Source organism: Camelus bactrianus, chromosome 16, assembly GCF_048773025.1.
Source record: "Camelus bactrianus isolate YW-2024 breed Bactrian camel chromosome 16, ASM4877302v1, whole genome shotgun sequence".
In the NCBI taxonomy this organism is placed as follows: Eukaryota; Metazoa; Chordata; class Mammalia; order Artiodactyla; family Camelidae; genus Camelus; species Camelus bactrianus.
The window spans coordinates 56,623,077-56,643,308 of record NC_133554.1 but is presented as its reverse complement, the minus strand read 5'-3'; the positions used below and the strand labels follow the sequence as shown (position 1 = coordinate 56,643,308).

Here is a 20,232-nt window from a genome sequence, read left to right as displayed (position 1 = left end):
AAAACACGGTCTGAGAAGAAATAATTTCCCCCAAATCACTCTATCTTGAAAAATCTCCATTTGGCCCTCAACTCTTGCACTGCTTGCTAAAACTCCCCTTCCTTCAAGCAAGGCATGTTGCTCCAGTACCTCCTGGGTCCCCACCCAGCCCTGTCTCCACAGGGATGGAGAGGAAGAGGAAGCAGACTGGCGTCTCCATTTTCAGGCAAACCCAGCCTGCTGCTTTTGATTAGCTTGGGAGGTCTTTCTGGCTCTCTTTTAGCCCCATGGAAATGGATCAGGGTTTCATGCTTCACCCTAGCTTTCCAGATTCAGTCCAGAATCTCCAAGCTGGAGCACCACGCCCCTTTAGTGATGTAAGTAATCCCAGTACTCAGAGCAGCCCCGGTGCCAGCTGCCTCAGGGAGGGCTGTGAACACCCAGACGGAACGCCTGAGTTACTGAAAGACAAGCCCAAGGCGAGAGACAGATGGAAGGAAGCGACGGTAAATAACACGTCCGCCCTGAAATGGACATAAATTCAGGCCGAGATTCTGTCCTGGTGTCTTGATGACATGAACCACAGGAACAGAGCTAAGGGAGATTTTAAAATGTCATCACCAGGCTCCTCTACGGAACTGCAGCTTTGTTCTTTATTCAGCGCCTTCAGGAACATATAATTCCTCATGCCCCGCGTTGCTGGAGGACTTCCGGCTTGGCTGTCCTGCCGGGTTCCACGCCACGTCACCATGTCCACGTGAGGCGTTCTTTGTCAAGTTGCTAGAAGGGGAAGGAGGATTGTCTTTTTTAAAATAGATGTCATCTAGGGTCATGGCAGACCGGGAAGAAAGTGGCAAGAAGGCTGAGGTCAAGGGAGCAGAGGGATGCAAACCCCTGCCCGCTGAGGACCAGGACTCGGGGAGCTACACGAGTCCACAAGCGGCACGCTGTCCAAACCCCAGCCTGCTCCCTCTGGCACGGTGGGAATTTGCTTGCTTATCTGAGAACTACAAAAAGAAAAAGCCCAAGAGTGTGGCCGGTTGGCCGAGGCTCCGGGCCGTAGCTGCCTCTTGAGCTCAGCATCCCCGAGCCTCCAGCTGCTCCTCTGTGTCCCTGGGGGGAGAGGGACCAGTGGGCAGCTCACTGGCAGGTCTGGGCAGCCCCAGCCCGGGCGCATTTCACCTTGATGCCCGCAGGGCTTCCTTCTGCTTTCGGAATGGGGAAATTCAGACATCAATCTGGGCTTTCCAAGAAGTTTCAGTTCCACGTTTTTAGCCCGAGAGGAGACACACTGACAGATTCTGCCCAGAGGATGACATGCGGGGCAGGCCCGACGCCACTGCTTCCTAGCAAGGTTGTCGAGTCAGGGTTTCGGGGGCTGAACAGGATGCTTTCTGCTTTTCCCAGACTGTCCTCTCTTCTTCTTTCAAATTCAAACTTTTAAACAAGGCTTTGCCCCTTGGTCGTTATAAGGCAACCCTGAGAAGGAAACCACATTAAAGACAACAGCCATGCAAACTCAATTCTGTAAAAAAAAATTCTGTTTAATTGATTTTCTAAAAAAAAAAAAAAAATCTATTATGTTTCTGTGGGCCTGTCTATTGATTTGCAGCCCCGCAGAAGTAATGAAGAAGCTTTGTGATCAATAAGGCCAAAGTGTATCTTACCCCAAGTCAGTTCTGCCCGCCCGCCTGCTGGGGATGCGACTGGCCTGGTTCCCCACACAGTGACGGGGCCGTGAGCAACCTTCTCCACGACCGCCCAGATTTATTTCTTTTGGCATAAACGTAACAAATGAAACCCTGATGACTTTTCTTGCTCTGAAAGCCAAGAATATATCACATCAGTCATCAGGAAACACACAAGAACACAATTTGCGAAAAGAAAAAAAAAGGAAAACAGTGCATTTTTTTTAACCTTAGTGCATTAACTCCGCCCCTGTAGTTAATTAGGATAATATTTTACACCTCAGCTCTTAGCTGTTTTTCTTTCTTTTCTATTCTCTGCTCCCTCCTCATTGCCCAACCCTACATCAGATTGGTTTCACAAGTCTCGGAAGGTTTTTCAGCCTCTGCAGTGAATGCCAAGTACAGGTGGCTGCGACTGCAGGCCAATAATCCCAAGTAGAGCTAACATTGCTATCTTATCCTCTGAAAAATAATCATGTTGAATGCGATAAGACACTTGCAATAACACACGAACAGCAGCCGGCGAGCTGCAGATGCCACCACGCAGAGCCGGCTACGGGAAGAGGAGTTCCCTGAACCTGACAAGCCATCTTGGCGGCTGTTAATTTCAGAATTTATCATTTGCATTTTGCCCTTAAATGGGAGGACACGGCCTGAAGGCAAACTCTGCTCAGATGCCGTGCCAGCTCATCCAGCTGCTTGGGGCGGAATTAGGAAGAAGCTTTCTTTAGGGGCTAGCCCTGTGCTGACCCACCGCCAGCCCCTCCAGTGTAGGTGGCTGGGGCAGCTGGAGGGGTGAGGGCATGTGGTGCAAAACAAGGTTGTCCAGGTCAGCTGGGACCAGATCTCTAAGGATTTTGCCTGAGGGCGCTGGAGAGCCTTGGAGAGAAGATTTAGAGGGGAGAGGAGTGACCAGATGTGTCCTTTACAGTCATCACTGGCTACAGCGCTGAGGGCCAATTTTCATGCCCACCTGGAAATAATAATGTTGATGACGATAATAGTTAACAGGGGGGACCAGGCTCCACTTCGTTTCATTTAATTCTCACACCAATCCTAGCAGGGAAATACTGTTATTCTCCCATTTTACAGACAAGGAAACTGAGGCATGTCCAGGCAAGTCCCACATGGCAGGTCACTGTCACATGAACCATGCTCCCTTCATCAGGCAGGTGTGGAGTTATTTATTCCCTCTGTTAATTCTCTTCCAGAAGCACCCAGGTGAGGCTGTCTTTAACAGAGGAAAAATTACCTTGACTTCATCTGAATTTATATTCTAGAGAGAAGATCATTGAGGGGAAATGTGGTTATTAGGAAATGATCTCCTGGGCACATCTTCCAGCAGGTTAAAGTGAACCGGTGTGGAGGCCAGGGCAGCTGCGGGGAGACGGGCCCGAGGACGGTGCCTGCCCCAGGATGGTGGGGGACTGTGCTTGGGGTCCAGGTGGAATAACCTAGGGGGTGGAGGTGCGGCTCAGAGGCAGGGCGGGAGGGACCAAGAGAGAGGCGGGAGGCTAGAGGCGGGGAGGAAACTTGAAGACAAGTTCCTCTTTCCTCCCACCTCAAGACCACTGGCTGGGGACCTTTGGTGGATGAGAACTGTCTGTTCCTGGCACAGAGAAGGCACTGGACAACTGTATGTAGAGGGACAATGGCTGGATGGTGGGTGGGGATGGTAGGGGTGGGAGGTGGGCTGGCCGACCAGGCTTGTCAATTTGATGCTTTCCCATGGTGTGGTCGTGCTGGGGAGGAGATGGGGAGGTGGCCAAGGGTGTGGGGTCTTCTGTCCGCTTTGGCCCTGGCTTCACAGGACACGCTCTTGGAAAATGAAGACCACGTCGGTGTAAAATGAGAGCTTTGACTGAGAGCCAGCCTTGAACACACTTTGTCTTCGGTTCTTTAACGGAGAGGCTGAAAGTTAAGTCTCAGTGTCCGCAGGGGATCTTTAAGACTTCCCATTTTCCGCTCAGCTTTCCAGGTGAGATCCCTTCCAAGCGTGGCTGCCTCCCAGCTCCTGAGTTCAGCTTTCTCCTCGGTGGGCTTCCTGGTCAGGACCCCTTGCATCTCCTTCCCAAGTTCGCCTCCATTTCAGAACCCAGCCTCTCCCATGGACTGTGAGTCCCCACTTCCCTCCTGCCTTTCTGGCCTGGCCCTGTCCCCCACTAAGCCAGGGCCATCCTCCTAAAACCTGGTCCAGCCTCTGACGCTGGATGTGGCCAGATGGAAAATGGAGAGAAGAGAAATGGACGGAGTGGTGAGTGTTTGGTAGAGCTAGATTTCGTAGTCCCTTTATAGACCTGACCTCTATTCTGAGATCCTTTCTATCTTTTGGTGTTAGAAGGTCCTTTGTTACATAAACTGACGGAGATGTTGGATGGCAAATGCTTTAAAAGTTGTACTTACTCAGAGAAAAAGTTGGCCACCCCGCTCGCTCCCTACTTTTCTGTTTTGAAATTTTGCCAGACGGAGCCATCAAGGTGTCGGGTTGGGGGCTGCATCTCCAGGTGAGGGTGCCGCGGGGCGGGGCTTCCCAGCAGAGGGCTGGAGTTAAGTTGGAGGCCCGGAAAAGAGCACCGCTGTTGCAGAACCCCGCGATCCTTTCCGACACCTTACTTTCTACCAACTTACTGGGCTGGGTCCTGGGGATACCAAGACGCATGACACGGTCCCTGCTTTCAGGTCGTGGGCAGGGGGTGCTGCCAAGACTTAAAGGCAAAAAGTGTCCCTTGGTGAGAAACAAAGTGCCTTCAGAGGGTGGGACCACTGCGGGCATCACACGTCCCCAGCAAAGCCGCAACGGTTACCTGGGTTAGTCACAGAGCCTGGAGTTGCTTTCCGTTAAATGGGACAAAAATCTACACCCCAGAGACAATACCTGCCCCCATTCATTGGCCAAAATGGATAAATGTCTATGTGTGTGTCGACGGGTGCGTTTTACACATAAACCCATATCGCAAGCATTTTGTAGCCATTTGTTAGTGTGTTAGCTACGTTGGTGGTGAAGATCTGGGGGAGTGAGGTTCACAGGTGTGGAAATAGGTTTTTGTGTTGTGGCTGGTCCTTGTCTGCATATGTGTAGGGGTAGAGAGAGGGAGAGAGAACCGACTGCCTGGGATAGAAACAGCTCTGAGCTGTCTCCTATGATCTGCTCTCTCTTTGCCTGAGTTTCTAGCTAGATCAGCCCAAAGAAGAACCAGAATGGAAAGGAGTTTCCTGGTAGAAGAAGAGACCGTTTTCAGGGCATGGCGTGTGGGTGAAGGTTCTCTGCCCTGAGAAGGGATGGGGTGTGGGGTTTGGGGACACACGTGGCTTCTCTGTGGCCCAGCTGTTTCAGGGATCAGCACACACGCTTGCTGGCTGGGAGGCCACCCTGGGGCAGAGGACTCGGCTGTCCTGGGAGGCCACCTGGCTCATGGGGGGAGCGGTCATTGCCGGGCACTCTTGCTGTAGGGAACACAGCACGGTACGGGTGAAGCCCCCACCTTCGGAGTGCGGACCCTGTGTGGATATCGCTCACCACGCCGCTGCCTGAGCCCACTGCCCGCTTGCTGCTCCTCCAGCACTCCGAGCGCTTTCCGGCTCAGCTGACACACTCCCTCCTGCAGGGCTCCTCTCTGCATCTCTTTGCCTGGTTGGCTTCTTGTCCTCCGGCATCAGGCTGTCCACTCAGGCCTGCACCTGTGTGAGCGGTGTGTGGCCGGGCCAGGGTTTATGGCTGCACATATCTGATCTCATTTCATCCTTTTACCTCTGCAGGGTGGACAGCATCACCCCATTTTATAGATGGGAGTGGACACTCAGGGGAGTGAAGACACTGTTTGGGGATACAGAGCTGGGGTTTGGACCCAGGGCTGTTCCTCTCCTGGGCTCCTGACCCCTGAGCCGGATATTCAACCAGTAAGTGCGCCAGCTTCTGAGTCTGCAGCACCTGCTGGAAATTCTGAGGCCCCCACCAGAGACATGTTCTTTAGGATCTCTGAGAATCCATTTCCTGCTCTGTAAAATGAGGGAAATACCAGGCAGCTCTGCTCCAGAAATGAGAATTAAAGAAATGTACACGGAACCCTGGGTGGGGTGCCAGCCTTTATCTGCCCAGCTGTGAATGTTTGGGAATGAGTTTTCCATTGAAATTTTCTTTAAATAGAGGGGAAATATCCGGATAAAACCTAAACATCTTGGCTCATTGCACATGCACACACACTCAGATCTGTCTTCACACACACGGACATAGATTCATACACACACACACACACATTTACATCTATCTGTACATGTATAGACACACATGCATTTATATCTATTTACATACACATATTTGTATATCTATATTCATATATATCTATGTGCATATATACACATATTTATTTATCCGTGTATGTATATATGCATGCATACATATATTCATATCTATTTATAGACAGTGTATTCATATCTACATATATTCGTATTTATATACAGTGTATTCATATCTACATATATTCATATCTATGCACACATACACATATATTCATTTATATGCAAATATATTCATATCTATGCACACATATACATATATTCATATCTGTCCATATTTTATCTATCTATATACATCCATATAGTCATAGCTATTTATGTACACACATATATTCATATATATGAAAATTCATATCCATCTATAAACACACATATATATTCATATCTGTACATATTTTAATCTATATATACACATATCATCTCTATTTATGTATACATACATATTCCTGTATACATATATTCGTATCTGCCTATGCACACATATACATATATTCATTTTCTGCATACATATTTATCTATGCGCACATAGATACGCACACATACACATGTTCCTTTTGTTTGTTTCCCTTGGCTGGAAAATTGGAGGTTTTTACGCCTTCCGAGGAATAATGACATCACACTGACATTTGAAGCTAAAATTGCTGCTAAAAGAGAAAGCAGCATGGAGCTTGGCTGCTCGCTGGTGTGAGGGTGGCCTCTCCCTCTGTTCAAGGGCTGGCATCAGCCCTGGGCTTAGCTTCCTTTCCTCCAGGAAGCAGGATGAGCGCCCAGGCTCTGACCCGTCCGGCCAGCAGATTAATGGCAGAATTTGGAGAAAGATGAAACCGCCCCGCACATAGGAGGCTTAAAAATATGGTAATGCAATTATCAGCCTCGGCAGCCTAATGAAGCCTCTCTGAAATGCTGATAAAATACCGCTAAAGGAAAATGCTTAAGAGCCTCTTCAAACTTTCCAAAATGTGAAGTGCATCCTCATGGAGAAAATGGCAATCTAGTCTCCTTTCTCCAAGGTTCAAGATTAATTAGGGGCTTATTTAGTGCATGAATGAGGACACAAATGAACTCTTGGACCACAAAGCATTGAAACCAATTTTGTAATCATTTTTTTTTTTTTTTTTTTTTTTTACAATTACGCTCCTATCATAAAAGTCTTCATTAGACGTTGTCACCAGCATGTATTGTGTTAGGGAAGTGTTACCACCCTGGGCTTTTGACAAGACTGCATTTCTTTCCCATTAAAGAGGGCTCTTGTAACAAAAGCCTTTTCTTTCTTCGGAACAGCTAAGGGCTGGGGCTTGGAAGGCTGGTCTAGGCTCCAGGGTGGGAACTCACCTCCCCACTTGTCCTCCTCAACCTGAGTTCACCTGCCTTTTCTGTAGACATGGTCCCTTCCCAAGCAGGAAAGATCAGTGAGGTGCCGCGTGGATGTATCTCATTCTTTCGAGGGTTTGTTCATATATTCAGCCTTTGATGATGACAAGACAGGCCTAGGGAGAGACTGGGTCCCGTGTACCTCTCTCCCTGCTCCCTACAAACCACCATTGGGTGGAAGCCAGTCCAAGCGGCCCCTCTGCTGCCGCCAGCCAATCCATCCCTTTCATTTGGCGGGTGCTCCCGGGGCACCTGCCAGGGTGTGTACCACTGGGTGCCGGGGACTCAGCAGGGAGTCAAACCTAGTGCTCCTGCTCTTGGAGTACAGAGACCGGTACTGATTGCTGTGACAGCATTTCTGGTCCTGGTCTGCCGACGCTGAGTCTCCGCCACAGACACCACCTTCATCTACTGGATGCGTTTACCCAAGAGAACAACAGCGTAGGTGCAGGGATGCCTGATGCTAAGCTGGTCTTGAGCGAATCGCTTCCCTGCCCATGCCTCTTTTTCTGCATTTATGAACTGGGGACGTGATTATCTGTGACCGCACATCACACTGTGGTGGACAGATTCTTGGAGGGTGTGGTCCCCTCCTGGTGTAATGCCCTGTGTGGTCCCCTCTCCTGGAGCACGGGCGGCACCTATGACAGATGGGGTGCATGTGATCCCATGACGTGAGTCTGTCACGCCATCCAGCATGGGCACTCTCTCTCGTTGGCTTTGATGAAGCAAGTGGCCGTGTTGTGAGTCGCCTTTGGAGGGGATCATGCACCAAGGAGCTGAGAGCAGTCTCCAGCTGACAGCCAGCAAGAAACTCTGACTTTCAGTCCCACCGCTGGCAAAGCACTGACTTCCGCCAACAACCAAGTGAATTTGGAAGTGGATCCTCCCCCAGCACAGCTCCAAACGAGACAGCTGCCCCGACCTGGATGGGAGCTTTGAGAAGTCCTGAGCTGGAAGATAAAAAATAGTAAATATGTGTCGTTTTAAGCTCCTGAATTTTGGTGTGATCTGTTATGCAGCCACAGGAAACTAGTAAGCCTGTGGGTAGCCACCTACATGGGTGCACAGGCTGGTTGATTTGAAAGAACAGTCAATGATACCACAGCACCGCGTGGGGTGAGACAGAGGTGGCCATTTGTTGAGCGCCTTTATGTACCTGATGGTGTTCCAGATGCTGAACAGCAAGGGCGGTACCAGGAGACAGTGATGAAGAGTGCAGGTCTGGGGGCGAAATGCCGGGGCTGAATGCGGCTGACCACTTCTTAGCTGCACGATGCTGGGTAAATGCTTTAAGCCCAACAAGCCGGAGCTTCTTCCTATACAGAATAGACGTAAAACTAGTACCTTCTCTTTCCTCATGGAATGAACAAACGAAATACTGTGTATAAGAGGATTTCCCCGAATTCTTAGTCCCTAGAAAGTTCACAGCAAAGCACAGCTTTAGTTACAGAAGTAATACTGTAATCCACATGAGAAAGCTGCAAGGTATGGTTTTTCTTCTCTTACAAATGAGGTTTTTCTTCTCTTACAAATGAAGTCCAGAGAGGTTAAGGAACAAATCCAAGGTCACACAGGATGTCTCCTGTCCTGGGGTCCGGGGCAGATCAGATTTCAGTTTATATATTCCGTTTCTACGGAGATATCTGTGGCCTCTGGATCAACCCACATTCCCGTATCTGTGTCGAATAGCTCTAAGAAGTACCTTTAGGTCTGCGGCAGCCAGCCTTATCTAGAGGGGGGCTAATGTTCGGAGGAGATGCCCGTGCCCTCTAGGAGGGCACCTTTGGTGTCAGGATCTGGCTTTCCTGGTCATTCTGGTGAATGACCCTGTTCTTGCCCAGGGCTATGTAGTGTCCTGGCTCCTGTTTGCCTTGGATGATGATGCTTGCCTTGGAGTGAGGGGAAACTTTATGTTTTTGAAAGATAATTGCAGCAGGCACAGAACCCGTACGGGCCTTGGTGGAGAGGGAGGAGCGCTGTCTGAGCAGCCCTGAGTGTGGTATGGAGGCGCAGTCCCGGATGCACAGAGGTGCTCCCCGACTCAACTCTTCCCTGCTGCAGGAAACGGCTCAAGGCTGCTCCAGACTCAGAAATCCTGGTGGAGGAGTCACCCTCAGCACTGTGCGGGCTCAGCAGCCACCCCTTGCAGCTAGCGAGAGGGGGCATTTGCATTCAGGCTCACTGTGCCTTTGGGATGGGGCGTTCCCTAGGGCTTTGGGGTGCATATCTTTGGGCACCACCCTGGGGCCAGAAGGGGTGGCAGCAGAGGAGAAGCTGGCAGTGGCCTGAGCTCCAGGAAATGTGGCATCTTGAGGGCTGGGCAGGCCTGCGATGGGTGGACAGCCCCTGCCCTCTACAAAGCCCTGCTCACCTGCCCCATCGCCAGAGCTTGCTGTTCTTGATGGACACAAAGCTGGAAGGAGACGGTGGCCTTCAGAGCGTGGGGAGGGCCACAGCCACTCAGCTACCAGATGACAACGGGAGGCTCAGAAAGAGCAGGCTCGGATTTGCATCCACTTTGCATTCATTTGCATAGGACCGCGTTCTGCTGAGCCCGCACCTCCTGCTTGTCCTCCTGCGGGGGTGGTAGGTGGGGGTGCTCCTCCAGGTCCTCTCCTTTGGAGAAGAGGAGTAGGGGGCAGCCGGAGGAGGACAGGGCCCCTGCCCAGGGCTGCAGGGGCAGGATTGGTTCTCTGGGGGTCCAGTGTTCCCCAGAAAACCTGCTAGTGGGCAGGGAAGTTCTTCCTTTTTTGAGGGGGGTCATTTTCTTTCTTAAGCCAAGAGCTTGCTGTGCTAACGAATTGGCCCTAGTGGTTTAATCTCAAGGTCACTTAATCTTTGGGTCGCTTGGTTTTCTGTGGCTGCCAGTAGCACAGAGTTCCGGAATGCTTAGAAAGGGGGAAATGCATTGTTCTGGGTTTGAACGAACTATAGAAATTCTGTCATCGCGATTACTTCAGGTGACCACAGGCTTGGCCTGCAGATCCGCTTTGCCATGGCAGGCCAGGCTAAGCTCAGGGTCTGGGGGCTTCAGCGAGTCCCCCAGGACCTACCTGGAGCCTTATAATGAAGAGGATTCACCCCGGAGGGTCTGAAGCCTTTACCCTTTCCAGGTTTAGAAAGCGGAGGAATTAGGACAGAGCTTGGGGTAGGTGCGGTTTGACTGTGCTTCCCCTGGGCCCCACACACCCTGATACTGAATTCTAGACTGTAGTAACCGATGATGGAAACCATGGCTGAACATCCGACCCTTTCTCTTCCCTCCTTTGAAAACAGGCAGTTAGCTGACCGGGCTCGTTATAGAGGGCTTTTAGGCCCAGCAGGCAAGAATCCCTGCGGGGAGCTTTGTGGGCAGTCTTGTGTCAGATTCATGACAGGATCACATCCTAGCTCTGACACTTGTCGCTGTGTGACCCTGGGCAAGTCCCAAACCTCTCTGAGCCTTAACATCCTGCTGCCTCTTAACCATGACACCATCTTGAAAATGACAATCATTAGCAAGTCTGAGATCCTGGGGTCAGTGTCCTTCATGAAGGGTAGTCTCAAGGCTGACACCTCCCTCTTCCCCTTCACCACCCCTTCCTCAGTGTAATCCGCTCAGCATTTAGGGCAAAACTCAACCCTCACCCCCGAGGACCTAGCAGAGTTGGGAGCTGGAACCTGGCCTCCGCCAGCGCCTGTCAGTTACTCTCGCTCTGCCAAGGGGAGGCCGGCCCGGGCCTCAGCCTCGCCGGGCACGCTGTCCTCCCTTGGAAGACCTCGGGGAAGCTGTATCTGCGACCAGGTACCAACAGCTTCAGAGGAATCCACAGTTCCCATCCCCCTCCCCGCACTCAGGAAAAAGGAAGGGGGGTTGAGGTGGGGAGAGACTGACATCCGAGAAGCACGAAGCAATAAAGGACTTTAAAATAGATTTACTTTAATTATGTACTTCGGTAATTTGCTGTAGTGTCCCATCCCATTATTAAATTACAACAGTAACTCATCTAATGGATTTTCACTGAGAAAACATTTATTTTATTTTATTATGTTTTTGTGTTATAGTCTGTAATGAAGGCAACAATGTCTGCCTTTGGACCCGGAACCGGCGGGGGGGCTGGGGCAGGGATGGAGGTCTGAGGAGCGAGTGGGAGTCACAATGACAATGCCGCCTGCTAATTCCCAGGGCAGCCACGGGCTGTCAGCCACAAGCTGCTGACAGTGGAGTGCTGGCAGGGTGGGGTCTCAGGGGTGGAAGGGGGAAAAGTAGCAGCTGCTGCAGGTGGGTGAGCCACACCCCACCCCGGGGTAGACAAGATGGATACAACAGAGTCGCACCTTCACTCTGGGTCTGAGCAGCCCAGGGTGCAAGGAGGAGGACCTGGAACGTTTCTCTTTGTCCTCCGCTTGGCTGTTCTTCAGAGATGAGGAGGGAAGAAGAAGGTGTGAGAGAGGACGGCAGACAGCCATGGTCGCCCGGGAACAGTCCCTCTGGTTGGAAGGAGCGTCTCCAAGGAAATCCAGCGCACCTGGCCTTATTCCAGGACCCTCGCCTCCAATCCCAGTCTGTGCGCTGATGTGGCCGGAGGGGCTGAGTTTGGTGTTCCTGTCTCTCCTGCTGGGAGTGGCTGAGCGTCTGGAAGATTCTGGGCTTGGTGGAACCATCCTTGCTTCTTTGTCTCGCTCCTCCCCAGATGCTCTGAGCTGGTGTCCTCGGCCACCGCTGAACCTCAAACATTACTCTGCCTGGATCAGACAAATGCAGAGACTGAGAAAGCATCCATCTGTGGTCCCCGCAGCCCTGTGTGGCAGGGACTGGAGTTAAGCCACTGGTAACAATAATCATGGTAATAATAACTTTAAAAATATGTTTAACAGCAAAGACCTACTGTATAGCACGGTCACGGGGACAGGCCCCCACCTGGAGTTTCCAAGGTGGGGTGGAGGTGGTTAGAAAGAGAGCTTTTCCAGGAGCATCTTGGGAGGTTGTGCTACAGGTGAGAGGCTGTGTCAGGCTGCCCGGCCTCCCCCAGATGTGCTGCAGCCGCGGTGGTGACTCCAGGCTGACTCCCGAGGCCTCTCACCATCCCACTTGCCCCTCTTCTTCCTCTCCTGGTCGGCCTCGGTGCACGGAAGGCATGGGGATCCCGCTCTCCGGGTCTGGCCTTCTGGTGGCCTGCCTGGCCCCGCCCTCTCGGGGATGGCGATGCGGCCGGACTCGGGTCTGCCGGGTGGCCACCTGGTGAGGGCCGGCTTGCGGGCCCTGCCTGTGTTCCCCGCATCGTGCCCTCCCCGCCCAGGTGCCTGTGTGTCCTTCCTGCAGTGGCCCCGTGGGATGTCACCCCTGTACCTGCCGCCCACCCCACCCGTCACACAAAGGGCTTTGTCCGGTCCCGCTCTGTGCTCCCCGGGCCCCACAGTCCTCTGCAGCCCCTCCGCCTCGTCTCCAGTTACTTCCCGGGCTTCCGCCTTGCCTTGCTCGCAGGCTCCAAGCCGACCAGCTTGCTACTTCAAGTCACCCCTTCAAATTCTACTCCGCTCCCCAAGACCCTCAGACTCAGGGCTGTTCCTAGAGGGGCTCATGCCTATCTTGCCCTAGCCACGAGGGCAGCCTCCGAGCTGCATTCCCAAAGCCCACCCTGCGCCCAGGTCACTTGCGATGGTCTCGACTTAGGGGGTGGAACCTCACCTGGTCCCAGCTGGGGCCTCCCCCGCTCCCCACCAGAGACTCATATGCCCCTAGCCTGTGGGTCCCAGAGGTCTGACGGGAGGAGGTTGAGGGGTGGGGAGGGAGGGCAATGCATGCTCACCTGCACAATTCATCCCCCAGGAACCGGTACTTGTAAACCATTGTGCCCTGTGCTTGGCCTATCAGAAAACCAGAGGACCAAATGCCTCCCTCTTTCAGCACAAATAAAGACAGCCAGGCAGGTCAAAATAAGTGAATGACATACCGTGGGTTTTATTTGATGAATCCATGGCAACCGAACTTCCTCATAATAAACAAATGAACAAGTGCAGTTCACCGGCCACCGCAAGCGGGGTATCGGGTCGGTGCTCCGCCAGAGACCCCGGGATGTTTATAGGAAGCAGGTGGAAAATTGCTTGGGAGGGTGAGTTTAATTAATGGATAAACTCAAGCACCTTAAGGCAAATTAATTTGTCTCCAATCTTAAGCTTCTCATCCAGGGATTTAGAAAGGAGAGGAAGAGGAAGAGGCGAGTTCTGCTCCTGGTTTCCCACCCTGAGTGCCCAGGGACCTCCATCTGCTGCCCCGGGTAACTCAGTGGACCCATTCTCCTGGGGTGAGGAGTGCAAGGTGGCCAGGCAAGCTATGAGGTGGAGCCATATGTGTGTGTATGTTTGTGAATTCTAGAAAACTGTAATTTCAGGAGTGGCTTTGAGATATTCGGAGCACCGATGTCTTGGTTTCCTTCCTGAAGATCCAGCACATGTCTTTCTGCATCTTCAGTATCCTCTTGGCCTTGTATGTTACTTCCACCCCTGGCAATCCCGCTCCTGACCGTTCACACATTTTTAGGGCACTCTCTCTCCACCACATGGTGACATCCTTCTCGGGCAGCGTCTTGGTTTAGGAACCTGGGGGACGTGGAGGACAGCGTCGCGGGCTGGTCCCTGGGAAGCCTCAGATCCCTGCCGTTTTCCATGGAGGGTGTTTTAGAAGCAGAGTGAGTCTTGATTGTGAAATTAGAGTGAGCTCATGTTTCCAGTTGGTGGGGAGCGTTTATTTCTTATCTGGTTTATTGATCATTTATTTCGAAATGACAGCCCTCCCTTCACCCTCTGTGTGTATGGCAGGCTTGGTTTCCCAGGAGGCATCCTGAGCCTGCAGAATGTTCATTAGAGAATGAGAGGAAGGAAGAAGCAGGAGAGGGCACAGGGAGAGTCTGGATGAGGCTGGCCTCCAGGGCTGGGCTGGGCCGGGCCGGGCAAGCCTGTTCTTTGTACCCTCCATCACCAGGCCCTGGGATGTGGCCCCCTCAGGGGATGGTGACGCCCTGGGCAGAATGCCTCTCTGCAGCTGAAGCCATCCCTGACTGTGCCACCAGCTGGAGGCAGCATGGCCAGCACTGAAGGAGGTCTGGGTGGCAGAACCCAGTGTCTCTCACTTTGGGGCAGTGGATGGGGCAGTTGCTTGGGTCTGTCCTCACTGACCCTCCAGGGTTGCCTAGGATCCCAGCCTTGGCCTCCGTCTTATTGCCACCCATGTTCCAGCCACTCCATTCAAGTTCTCTTTGTGTAGAAAACTCCTACACATGCAGTGAGACCCAGATCAAATGTCCCCTTTCCAAACATCTGTGCGTCTTTCCCCTCTCAGAACTCCATGGTGCCTCCTCCCTACCCCATACGAGGATTTACTTTCATCCAATGGAAATGATTTCTTGCAAGCCTGTCTCCCCACCTTCACTGACTGTGAGCCCTCGGGTCAGAGACAACCTTTGATTTCTCCTTGCATCCGGGGCACCCAGTGCCGCGCCTGGGACTGGGGAGAGGCTCAGTAGCTTTGCTGGATGAATGACGGAGTGAGGGGTGCTGGGATATCCTCCTTTAGCCTAGCCGGCCCCCAGTGTCCCAGGCACAGCCCCACCCTCAGCCCAGGGCCCTCACGGCCACCTGCCCCTTTGGCGGGAAAGGCCGCATCACCAGGGGCTGAGCCGCTCCCCGGGGAAGTTGGACAGATGGGCCCAGTGGCTCACGCTGACATCACTCCTTGGCCTTTGTCCTCTTTGGAAAGCCTCCCTGGATTCTTGGCGGCCGGGGTGTCGTCAGTTTGATGGATGGGCGAGGTCTACAACGAGCTTTTCCTCCTTGTTTTAAACTCTCTCCCCTTTCATGACTCAGAGAGTCGGGGAGCGGAGGAGGGGTTGGGGGGCTCATCCTTGCGGGTGGGGACTTTTTTAGCTCTCCCTCCCTGGGGCTGCCCCCAAGCCCTTTGAAGGTTAAATGTATGGAAGCGGCACCTGCGGGAGGTCGTGGGGCCTGACAAAACAGGAGGATGATTAATGGCAGGTGTCCTCCAGTCCTGCGCGGGGCTGCTGCCGCTGCTGCAGGGCGGGTGGCTACAGTGGCCCCCCGGGTACCGCCGAGGCAGCGCCCGCTCCGGGCTCTCACAGGCTTGTAGAACACGCTCTCCTGGACCCAGGGGAGGGCCAGGGCGCCTGGAGTGGAACCTGGAAGGAGGCTGGGGAGCTGCTCCCTTGGACAAAGTGAGAGTGTTGGGACTTGCACAGAGGCCCCTCTGACACCCCAGTCCAGCCTTCTCTGCTAGGTGGCGGCTGCCCCAGTTAATGGTGTGAAAGGGTCCTGGGACCCAATTCCAACGTGTATATGTGGGTGTGGGGGGTTCCCCCAACACCACCAAGTAACTCCGAAACTGACTGGGTGTCCTACTGTTCAGTTCGGACACTGTCCATCTGGAGACGGACTCAGATTCCACAGGTGAAAGGCTCAGTCCCACGAGACGGCTTCCCCCTTCAGATGTCATCACAAGCTCTGGTTGTCACTTGTGCTTCTGAGCGACCTCCAACCACTGAGGTTCTGATGACTCCCGCTTTGGGTTTGATTAATTTGCTAGAGTGACTCACAGATCACAGGAAACCCTTTTACTCACAGTATCACTGAGTTATTATAAAAGGACAAGGTACAGGGACAGCCAGATGGAGATGCTCAGGGCAAGTTACGGGGAAGGAGTGCGGGGCTTCTGCCCCTTTGAGCACCGCCCTCCCCAGATCTTCACCTGCTCACCAACCCGGAAGCCCTCTGAACCCAGGGTATTTTTTTTTTTTTAAATGGAGGCTTCATTACATAGGCATGATTGATGGAAACATTGGCCACTGGGGACTGATTCAACATCCAGCCCCTCTCCCCTCCTGGAGGTCAGGGAAGTGGGACTGAAAATTCCAGTCATCGTGGAGTGGGAGGGCATAGCTCAATGGCAGAGTGCCTGCTTAGCATGCACGAGGTCCTGGGTTCATCCGCAGTACCTCCATTAAGAAAGAAGGAAAGAAACCCCCCAATAAATAAATGCAATTAAATAAATTATGAAAAAATTGCAACCCTCTAATCACAGGATGGGCCCCACTGGCAACCAGCCCCCAATCCACCCTTAGGTGCAGTTCGAAAGTCACTGGGGGCTTAAAACAAAAGATGCTTATTCTCTCAGTGCAGAGACCAGGAGTCTAAAATCAAAGGTTTTGGCAAAGTTGGCTCCTCTGAGTCTCTAGGGAAGGAGCCGTCCCAGGCCTGTCTCCCAGCTTCCGCAGCGTTCCTTGGCTTGCAGACACATCGATCCAGTCTCTGCCACTGTCGTCGCACGGCCTCCTCCCTGTGTGTGCCTGTGTCCAAATGTCCACCCTCATCGTTGAATTTAGGGCCACCCGCATCAGTCCGACCTCACCTTAACTGATGATGTCTGCAAAGATCCTTATCCCCAAACAAGTTCACATCCGCAGGTGCTTGTGGTGAGAACTCGACCACCACCTCTGGGAGACGCAGTTCAACCCACGCTAACTCAATTCACGTAGACACGTCACTCCGTGAACATGCCCGCTGTTCTCACCGCTACGCTCCTGCCCTCTTCCCAGTTTTGACGCCCAAGCCCAACACTCCCGGATGAAGCTGAGTCAAGTGGGTCCTGCTGACAGCAGCGTGGCACCTACCAGGACAGCCGGCTCGTGCCAACCTGGGTACCATGGCTGATCTGGAATTTTCCACCATCCTGGGGACCCTGGAATTGTCCACCTGAGCCGTCAGGATGGCTCAGCAACGGGACACTGGGAAGAGAGGAGCACTGAATGGAATGCTCAGGGCCCTGTTGTGGGAAGTGTCCGGCTGCCTGCAGCGCTCCTGGTGGAGCATGGACAAATGGCCTTGGAAGATGGCCCCCCAGTGGACATTCCTGAGCAAGTGTTTGTCCTGGGGTTGCTTGAGAAAGGAGCTCAGTATAAAGGGACAGCTTGGGGCAGCCTGTGACAGCTGGAGCCAGTCCTCAGCTCTGATGTAAAGCTACGTGGATGCTTCTGATGGAGCAGGAAAGGGGTCCTCGCCATGGTCCCCAGACCTGTCCTCTGGAGCTCCCAGCCCAAGAGCCCTGCCCTGTGAGCTGGTCTGTAACCCTGGGGAGAGGGCCTTTGCCTGTCTCTTGGGGAGGGACAAAAGCTTCCACTGACCCCGTCTGAGATTGAATTTTGACAACACTTCTTATTAGCCGAGGACTGAACTGTGTGCCCCCAAAGTCATATGCAGAAGTCTAACTCCCTGGGGCCCTGGGAAGGTAACTAGGTCTGGATCAGGCGATGAGTCTGGATTCCCGGACCCCCTGTGATGCTTATGATGGGATTAGTGCCCTTGAGAAGAGGAAGAGACACAGAGCACGCTCTCCTGGTGCCATCTGACAAAGCAGCAAGCAGGCTGACATCCACAGCCAAGGAGAGAGCCCTCGCCAGGAGTGGAATCTGCTGGCCCCTGACCTCGGACTCCAGCCACCAGAGCTGTGAGGGGTGCACATGTGTTGTTTGAGCCACCCCACCGTCCACAGTATGTTGTTAATGCCGCCCGAGCTGACTCACACACTGAGTAAGCTTGGGCCAACTCCTGAGCCTCTCTGAACCTCAGTTTTCTCATCTGCAAAATGGGAATGAGCCCCAACTCCCAGGATTCATGGAGAGTGAGATGACAGCGTGTGTGCGAAGTGCCTGTCTTGGCACCTGGCACAGGATGGGTGCCTGAGGACGACCGGTGCCCAGCCTGCAACACATCCTTCTCCTGAGCAGGGGGGCAGAGTTTAGTCCACTTGTAAATCCTTTCCTTGGAACTGGAGGCTGATTCTTCACTGCTGGGGAACTGGGAAGGGTGAGCCAGTGACCAGAGGAGAGAGGGAGGTGGGACTTGGACAGGAGAGGCAGAAAGATGGAAGGCAATCTGGTACTAGGGGGCGGGGAGGTGGTCCTGTCACTGAGGCCAGACCTAACTCCCAGCTCAGGCAAGGCACCCACCCAAGGAAGTGTGGATGGAGGCCCTTGCACCTGAACCTTTGGGCCTGTGTGGGCACCTCTCTTGTCCAGCATCAGTATTTGGTCTCCAGGGTGACCTGTTAGCATCTCCTTATGTCACTCAGGTGGTGAGTGTGGACCCAGGCCACACAGCGAGCACCCAGGAGCTGAGGGCTTTGGCCAAGCTCTAAGGGAGACTCTAAGAAGGCAGCTAGTGTGGGGGGATGCCAGCCACCCATGTTGGGAGCCCCGTCCTGACCATCCTGGGGAACAGGGAAGCCCAAAAGCCACTTGTAAGGTAACTTTGCACAGTGATTGGTTCTTCCCAAGGGACAGGTCTGAGGCTTATCTCACCGTTCCTTACGGGGTCCCCGGCGGGATTGTTCCCTGGATGTCCGGATGCAGCCAGCTCAGTGCACCCTCTCTATTTGCTCCCTCTTCTCCATCGTCCTGGGGTCACCTCCCAGAGAGCCTGCTGCCTCTGCTTTTGGGGAAGCCTGGGCCAATGCAGCAGGGCAGGGGACATGTGTGTTTGCAGGAGGGGGACCTACGTGGAGAGCAGGTTGTTTTGGGCGACGAGGCAGAAGCACACCTGTACAGAGGCTGGACGGCCGTGCGCAGCGGGGAGGGCGGGAGACGCGCCGAGCTAATTGGAGAGAGAACTGGTGGGGCGAGACCCCCGGGGGAGGCGGCACAGATGGGGCCAGGCACACGCCTGGGGAGGGAGGCGGGGACCCCGAGTCTCTGCGTGGGAAGGAGAGGCCAGGGTGCTCCGAGGAACCCAGGAAGAAAGCCGCCCGCCTCCTGTGAGCTGGTGGCCGGCAGCCCTGAGGGTTGCCGGGTTCTGACCCCCCTGGCGCCACCCCTGGCTGGCACGCAGTCTGACCCCTTTTGACCCAGTTTTCCAATCACCCTAATTGGGAGAATAACTCCTCCCCTTTGAGGCAACAGATGAGAAAGTGCTTAGAAAACAAAAGCATCGTTCACCGTTTACGATTTTACGACGTCTCCTGCGCTGCGTGATTGCACCATCAACCATTAATAACTCAGCTGTTTCCAGATTCGTAATAATGATCAATGCCCCTGGGGCTATTAAAATGCCATCTTCAGTGTTTACATTATTCTCTTGGGTGAGTGGAGCTTTGGAAAAGGAAAAAAAAAAAAAAAAGGAAACTAGAAAACTGACAAACTTCTGAAAATGAGCATCCTTCTGTCCCTGAGAGCAGAATTGAGATCCGAGCGTGTCCTGGTCTCAGGTCGCCGTGCCAGGTGTCTCCTCATCAGACACTCACAGCAGCCCTGAGACAGGCGGGCTCAGTGCACTTACACCTTTGAAATAAGTCTCTTTGGGGGAGGCGCAGGGAGGGTGTGTGTGTGTGTGTGTGTCCGTGTGTGTGTGTGTGTGTGTGTGTGTCCGTGCATGTGTGCCAATCACACATACCCAAAGTCCAGGATACACTGACACAGAACCTGATAGGTTAACTCTGCCCCCATATTTCCTCTCTCTGAAAGGCTTTTGAAGCACCAGCCCAGCTGCCCCTGGGGGTTAACCCCGTGTTAATGAGCCATGTCCCCAGCCTCAGTCCCCCTGTGAGCTGGGACCCTCTGCCTTGTTGCTCGGGCTCCCTCTGCCCTGCGCCCCCTTCCTCTGTATAAGAACGAGATCTCTTTGTGGTTGCTGTGTTGACTAGCGGTGGGGATGTTGGTCATGATAAGTGTTACAACATTGATTCGATGCTTTGTACTTTCTGTATCCTGCCAAGGCGACCCTCCAAGGGACAGCTTCTCTTCACTGTTTCCATTTTGGAGTTTGTGGCAGATTGGATTCTTGGTTCTATTTCTTCCTTCCCTCCTGGGATAGAATCTCACCCTGGTGTCTTTGGTGGGGGCCTTGGCGTGCTCCCCAC

General features: G+C 53.2%; 1 long non-coding RNA gene across 1 annotated transcript; it reads left to right on the top strand.

Annotated features, from left to right (window-relative positions):
• Nucleotides 1-399: 399 nt before the first annotated feature.
• On the top strand, nucleotides 400-8,268 carry LOC123615581 (uncharacterized). The gene is made up of 4 exons (XR_006723232.2): nucleotides 400-959; nucleotides 3,235-3,303; nucleotides 3,638-4,916; nucleotides 5,424-8,268. It is a non-coding gene; the product is annotated as an uncharacterized LOC123615581 (long non-coding RNA).
• Nucleotides 8,269-20,232: the final 11,964 nt, after the last annotated feature.